Source organism: Psammomys obesus, unplaced genomic scaffold (assembly GCF_907164565.1).
Source record: "Psammomys obesus unplaced genomic scaffold, mPsaObe1.curated_primary_1811, whole genome shotgun sequence".
Taxonomy (NCBI): domain Eukaryota; kingdom Metazoa; phylum Chordata; class Mammalia; order Rodentia; family Muridae; genus Psammomys; species Psammomys obesus.
Window position 1 is genome coordinate 14,048,590 of NW_026596051.1, and position 7,528 is coordinate 14,056,117.

The window sequence follows — 7,528 nt, forward strand, 5'->3', positions numbered from 1 at the left end:
GTGTGTGTGTGTGTGTGTGTGTGTGTGTGTGTGTGTGTGTGTGTGTGTGTGTGTTATGATGAAGAAATATACCTGCCCCATCCCCATCTTTTTAATAAGATTTATTTATTTATTTGTTCATTCATTCATTCATTTATTTATTTATATGAGTGCTCTGTTTTTCATGTACACCAGAAGAGGGAATTAAATTCCATTACAGATGGTTGTGAACTGCCCTGTTGTTGCTGGGAATTGAACTCAGGACCTGTGGAAGGGCAGCCAGTGCTCCTAACAGCTGAGCCATCTCTCCAGCCCCCCATTTTCTCTCTTCCTGGATAGCAAGCGCTCTTCCCTCAGGTGTGTGGCAGTTACTGAGAACTGAGTAACCTTACTCTCCTGATTAATGCTGGGGTTCTGAAGGCAAAGCCTCCATTTCCGGCCTTGATCTCTTTAGCACCGCAGGGACCTGTCCCTTCCTGCACTCTGCCCCATCTTAGAGCCTTCCCCTTCTCCAGATGCAGTACCTTCCCTTCGGTCGTAAAGCTCCAGGGTTTCTCTTATCATCGGCCCTCACTGTTTGTGTGGTTTCTTGCTGTTTTAATTTTATTGATTGATTTTTATGGGTACGGGTGCTTTGCCTGATGCTTGGGTACCATGTGTGCCTGGTGCCTAGGGAGGCCAGAGGAGGGTGTTGGATCTCCTGGAACTGGACTTACAGGGGGTTGTGAGCTGCCAGGTGGGTGCTGGGAATTGAACCCAAGTTCTCTGGAAGAGAAACCAGTGCTCTTAACTGCTAAGCCGTCTCTCCAGCCCCATGGTTTTTGTTTGTTTGTTTGTGGGGGGAGGGGTTGGGAGTTTGGTCTCAGTCTCGCTAGATACTCAGGCTGACCTTGAACTTGTGTTTCCCCTGCTTCAGCCTTCAGAGTGCTGAGATTATAGGAGCGTGCCACCACAACCAGCTACTGGTTTCTCCATTCTCTGATAGGCCACATTCCCTCTAGCATAACTCATCGAATACTCGTTATAAGTGCCAAAAGATACATATCCCGGTATGCTTCCTATTGCTCCAACAAACACCAGAACCAAAAGCAGCTTGGGAAGGAAAGGGTTTATTTGGCTTACATATTCATTGAGGGAAGTCAGAGCAGAAATTTACAGGAGCAGAGGCCAGAGCCACGGAGGAATGCTGACTGATTTCTTACACATCTCAGGACCACCTGCCCGGGGGTGGCACTGCCCACAGGGAGCTGGACCCCCCCCACACACACATGAGTTATTAATCGAGAAAACGCCCCCACAGACTTGCCCACAGTCCACTCTGCTAGGGGAAATCCCTCAACTGGGTTTCCCTCTTCTGCGGTGACTCCAGTTTATTAAGTTGGCAAGTCCTAACCAACACAATTGACTTCTTGTCATCTTGACACACAAACACGTGGCTGCCGTTCATGCCCTGTTCATTTATTTCCACAAGCTCTCATGTGAATATTACTTTGAAAGCACCACAGTCTTTAGAAATTCCAGTGGTTTCAAAGTTTAGTGTCAGCCGAGCTCGGTGGCGCACGCCTGTGATCCCAGCACTCAAGGAGACAGAAGCGGGCAGATCTCTGTGCCAGCCTGGCCTACAAAGTGAGTCCAGACAACCAGGGCTACACAGAGAAACCCTGTCTTGGAAAAAAAAGAAAGAAACAAAAAAAAATTTAAAAATTAATAGTAAATAAAAGTTAAATTTCTCTTTAAAATACTCAAAGCCTCTTAACTGTGGGTTCTTGTAAAAACAAGCTAAATATTTTGTTATAGTGAGAGAGAAGAACCAGGGCATAGTTGTAACCAGATCAAAGCAAACCCCAAAATCAATAGTATAAACAGCTCAGTGTCCACCATCTGGGACTCATTTATTATCTTCTGGGCTCTGCAGCATCCACAGTTTGTCAACAGGCCCAAGACAGCTCTGCTGCGCAGCAATCACCATCCATAGTGGTCTTACCAAGTCCTGGAATCTTCGTGTCCGGGGGCCTCGCTCTCCTATAACCGAGGTGGCACCTTCACCGAGGACTTCCTGGCTTCTCTGCAGGAGGGACTCCAGCCCGGCCACATGGCACCAAGCCTCAGCTTCTCTCCATGGTCTCGTTGAAGCTGCGCCTTCTTTGACACTGACGGCTTCTTCTGGGCTCTCACGGTGTCAAGACTCAGCTGCTCTCCGTGACTCCCTCCTTTAGGACTTCAAAACCATTACTATGTGGAAGACGCTTCCATATTGTGAATTTGACAGGCAGCCTGCTATTCCGGGCCACAGCTTCTGTGTGCCTACCCTCAGGAAATACTCCTGGAAGATTTCACCTCAATGATGGTGGCTTCTTCTCAACCACAGCTAGCTTCTCAGTTCCAAGTAACCAGCTATTTTCCCAGTAAACAAAGGTTTCACTTCAATGATGCTAGTCTCTTGTTAAATCATGGCTGATTTTGCATTTCTAGCTAAACAAAACTCACATATTCTTATTTTAATATCACACACATACACACACACACACACACACACACACACACACACAAGCAGTAGAATATTTGTCTCTGGAACTTTATGAGCCAAGTCTCCATTATCTATAATTCTTTCACCTCTCATATAGTCCAAGCTCCCACAGAACAGCCCAAAACAGAGAGCTTCAAGCACTCAATGGCTCTTTCAGACCAGGATTCCAGACACATCACAATCCTCTCTAAAACAATATGGTCAGAGGCTGGAGACATGGCTCAGTGGTTAAGAGCACTAGCTGCTCTTCCAGAGGTTCTGAGTTCAATTCCCAGCAACCACATGGTGACTCACAACCATCTATAATGAGATCTGGTGCCCTCTTCTGGCATGCAGGCATGCATGCAAATACAGCACTCATGTGAATAAATAAATAAATCTTTTAAAACACAAACAAACGAAAAAGCAGTGTGGTCAGGCCTGTCGCAGCAAGTGGTCCATCCTCTGCTACTAACCAGCACAGGGTACCTCCAAAAGATGTACCTTGTAATATGTAATCATAGGTCTCTCAAAACAGGTCTTTGCACATGTAATTGAGATAAGAATCTCACTTATCCTGGATTTCCTAGGTGGATCTTGAATGTAAGGTTAAAAGTCCTCATAAGAGCTGGGCGGTGGTGGTGGCGGTGGTGGTGGCAGTGATGGTGGCGGTGTTGTTTGCCTTTAATCCCAGCACTTGAGAGGCAGAGGCAGGAGCATCTCTGTGAATTCAAGGCCAGCCTGGTCTACAGAGTAAGCTCTAGGACAGCCAGGGTTGTTAGACAGAGAAACCACCTCTCTGAGGGGAGGAGGGGAAAATCTTCATAAGAGACTGAAGAGGGGCTGAAGAGATGACTCAGAGGTTAAGAGCACTGGATGTTCTTCCAGAGGTCCTGAGTTCAATTCCCAGCAACCAATGGTGGCTTCCAACCATCTATAATGGGATCTGATGCCCTCTTCTGGCGTGAAGGTGTACATGCAGACAGAACATTGTATACATAATAAATAAATAATTCAGAGAGAGAGAGAGAGAGAGAGCAAAGAGAAAAGGATGAACAGAAGGATGAAGAAACCCATTTGAAGATAGGGAAATATTGGAGAGATGGAATCACAAGCTAAAGCTCACTAGCAGCCACCACAAGCTGGGAGAGTGGAAGAAGGGTCCTGCCTTGATCTGAAGGGAACGTGGCCCTGGCGACACCTTGATGTAGACCCTCTGTCCCCCAGACTGTGAGAGAGTGAGAGTCTGTTGTTTAAAGACATCAAGTTTGTGATGATACTGTCCCAACACAGTCTAGGGGTGGGAGTGGAAATTTAGAAAATTATTCTAGCTAGCTGTGTGGGGTGACACTTGTCTATAACCCTAGAACTCAAGAAGCAGAGGCAGGAAGATCAGGAGTTCAAGTCTAACATGTGCTCTATCATAAGACCCTGTTAAAACACAGAAAAGAAAAGAGTAGAGGGGAAAAAAAGACAACAGAAGGAAAGAAGTTAGAGAGAGAAAGGAGAGGCTGAAAGACAGGAATCTGGATGTGAAAGCCAGTGGGAAGGAGCCCAGTCTGGAGAGCTAGAGAAGATGAAGAGGACTGGGATGAAGCGTGTTCGAATCCTCTGCAAGAACGTGTCAGTCCTGCTGATGAGTATGTCTGTTCCTCCAGATGCGGGAGGTCGAAGGGCTGTGTAAGTGACAGGGCCAAGCTGAAGACAGCCACAGCTCTCAGTGTCCTCAAAGGAATGAACAAATCTGAGACACCTCCTCTATTCCATGAGGAGAGAGTTCCAGGGAGGAAGTCCAGGGGGCCCCTGGAAATACAGGGTGGCAGAGTAGAGGGGACATTAGGCTAGGCTGGATGAGTCCTTGGAAGCGCAGTGTTCTCTTAAAGAAAGAAAAAGCGGGTGGTAGAGACAAAGGCGCCAGAGTTCTGGAGGGCGCATGGTTTCCTGGTGAACCAAGGAAAGCCAACTAATCTCAAAGAGAAGGGCCAACCAAAGCGTGGCTACACGCAAGGTCAAGGGGCAACAGGGCAGCAAGAGGTGCCAGCAGGCTAAAGGACGATTCCAGGAGAGGGCAGTGGGAGGGCGCCAGTGTCTTTGGGTATCTTTGATCTCTGAGCCACTTTGGCCCGAGACAGAGCCTTGGGTACCAATGGGGTCGTTTCTGTTTAAACAAAATTAAACACCGGCGGTAAATCATTAACTCGCAGAAGAAACAAACAGGGGTGTAAACCACATCTCCCACGCCAAGGGTGTGCAGCTGGGAAGAACTGTTCCCCATGTTCACGAGCCGTTCCCCGTCACCCCGGAGCCAAAGCAAGTGTCCGCGGAGGACCAGCCACAGTCAGGCCTCGGTGCCGGGAGCTGCGGGAACAGGTCATACCGTCGGCTGGAATCTACCCTACGCTCAGAGCTCTCTCCACGTCAACACCGGTTCCCAGCCCCAGCGCACCCCACATCTCATGTAATCAATTCTCATGCTGACCCTCTAAAGCCTGGCAAGGAGCAAACGCATCTTCCAGGCAAGGAAACCCAAGCTCAGAGAAGGAGAGCAATTTGCCTTGGTCACACAGCTTGTAAGTCGTGGAGGGGGAAAAAAGCAGGAATTTCTTTGATCTCCCATGTACTTTGGCCTGCGACTTTCCCCTTAGCCAAACGGTGAGAAGTTGTTAGAGAGTGCATAACAATATAACTGCAGGAAATACAGTTGGTTCTCCCAAATAATCGACAGGGTCAGCAAAACTCTGGAAGGCAAGGCAGCTACTGTCTTTATTCATTTATTTTTATTACTTTAAAATTTTATGGATGCATAACCGCGCTTGTGTGTGGAGTACTCATGGAGGCCAGAATCGGGCGTCAGATCCCCTGGAATTAGAGTGACAGGTGTTGTGAGCTGCCTGAGGTGGGTGCTGGGAACAGCACTCAGGCCTCTGAACCACCGAGCCATCACTCCAGCCCTCACTGTCTTTTCTGGGACCCCCATCGCCTCCCAACTCCACTTCTCACTGAGCATTCATTACAGTCTTCTTTCTACTTAGGGCTTAAGAGCAACGGTTCTGGGGCATCAGATCTGGGTGCAGTCTTGGCTTCACCCCCACATAGCTCTGTAACTCCAGCTAAGCCCACTTCCCCTTCTTTTCCAACTATAAAGTGGGAATACCACATGCCTCGGGGAGAGATCAAAGGGGGAACCCTGTGCCAAGCGCTTGGCCTAGTGCCTGGCACACAATAAATGCTCAATAAACACAAGCTGTTATCGTCTCGCGCGCAGGAAACTGCCTCCTCAGCCTTCCTGGCCCCCGCACCAATTTACATGCATCCCTGTTCTGGGTCCTTCGGCTGGAGAACCAAGCACAGCGAGGGAGAGGGGCGCGGTCCTTTCACGTGAACAGTGTCCTGCGTGCGGACAGGCAGACCGCAGAGCGATGACGCCGAGCAGCGCGACCCAGCCAGGGGTTTCTACTGCGCACGTTTCAGCGGCAGGGCCTTCTGATCAGAAAACTGGTTTGCCAGCCCTCCCAGGTCTTTCCACCAGAAATCTCTGGGGCATGCCAGGAGGACCATCTTCAGAGGAAAGAGCAGAGCGCTGATGTGGGAAAGCGCCTGCAGCACTGGAGGGAGCTGCTGTGTGTTTGAGAGGGCAAACCAAGGAGGCCAGAGGATGGCCTGGGGTCCAATCAAGGAAAACTTTCGACTGTTGAGGCCTTTATTTTGTCACACGCTCAAGGGTCGGTCATTCATTTAGCAAATATTTATTGTGTGCCAACTGTATCTGAGGCATTTTGCCAGGGTTTAGGTGTCAAGGGGCGAGAACCATGGCGCAGGCACCTGTTCATCCTGGGGTGGGGAGCCAGGGGCTGTCCTGCGTTCTGTGCTTAGCACCCTGTCCAGCCTTTCCCAAGCGAGAACAGTCTGCCAGGATGAGTTCGCAAGTGCCAGAGAAAAGGTGTTCAAGCTAATCTAGTTGATTAGCATTTGCCTTCCCTTGGGCCATGGTGATTGGTTCACCGGGGTGCATGTTAATAAAGTCTGCCCAATGACAGTCAACCAATGCTTTGGGCCCGCACCAAGTGGAAATTAACTCCCCCCCCCGCCCCCCCCCCCCCGGGCAACGTGGGAGACTTGCTCCCGAGGAGACGCGACTCCTGTGGAAAAATGACATCACAGCCGGGAGTGGTGGTGCACGCCTTTAATCTCAGCACTCAAGGAGGCAGAGGCACTCTGTCTCACTCTGGGTTCGAGACCAGCTTGGTCTACAAAGTGAGTCCAAGACAGCCAAGGCTGCACAGAGAAACCCTGTCTCAAAAAACCCAAACCAAAACAAAAAAGGCATCGTGGAGTAAGTCCTGCTGTTGTTTCTGGAACTGAAATTATCCCTGGATTTTGCATTTTGTTTGTTTGTTGATTTTTTGAGACAGGATTTCTCTTTGTAACCCTGGCTGTCCTGAAACTCTGTAGACCAGGCAGGCCTTGAACTCATAGAGATCCACCTGCCTCTGCCTCCCCAGTGCTGGGATCATAGGCGTGTGCCACCACCGCCCACCTGGTCCCTGTATATTTATGCCAATCATTAACACACAGGTCCCTTTTGGGGGTGAAGATAATATAAGTTGAGTTTCTGTCACTGTAAGTGTGGAGAGCAGCTACAGACAAAGCCAGCCTGAGAGACAGTCCCGGATGCTCCAGGTAACTCCGAAGCCTCCGGCACCTGGACGAAAATGGCCTCATGCTAAAGCATCACACCAACAGCCCAGCTTGATGAGCTGAGCTGGATAACTAGGACTCACGCTGTGGCATGGACAGCTGCTTGTTAAGCTGCTGTGTTATGTTTTCACCTGGGGAAGTAGCTTTTGAGTAAAGGTTAGGTGGTTCCACACCTTTTTCTGTTTGTGTTGATGTTACTTGCCTGTAAATAATGAACCCTGGCATAAACCCGGGCTGCTTCAGTCAGACTGACGGCCCTCTCAAGCTGATCCTGTGTGTGGTGTGATTTGTCCCCACTCACGTACTGTTCGACTCTGCTGGCGGGCTCCGGCATATCAGTGAACT

The 7,528-nt window shown here is 49.4% G+C and overlaps 1 pseudogene; it reads right to left on the bottom strand.

The window, feature by feature from the left end:
- Positions 1–4,760, bottom strand: part of LOC129688970 (60S ribosomal protein L15-like) — a 5,465-nt pseudogene extending 705 nt beyond the window's left edge.
- Positions 4,761–7,528: the final 2,768 nt, after the last annotated feature.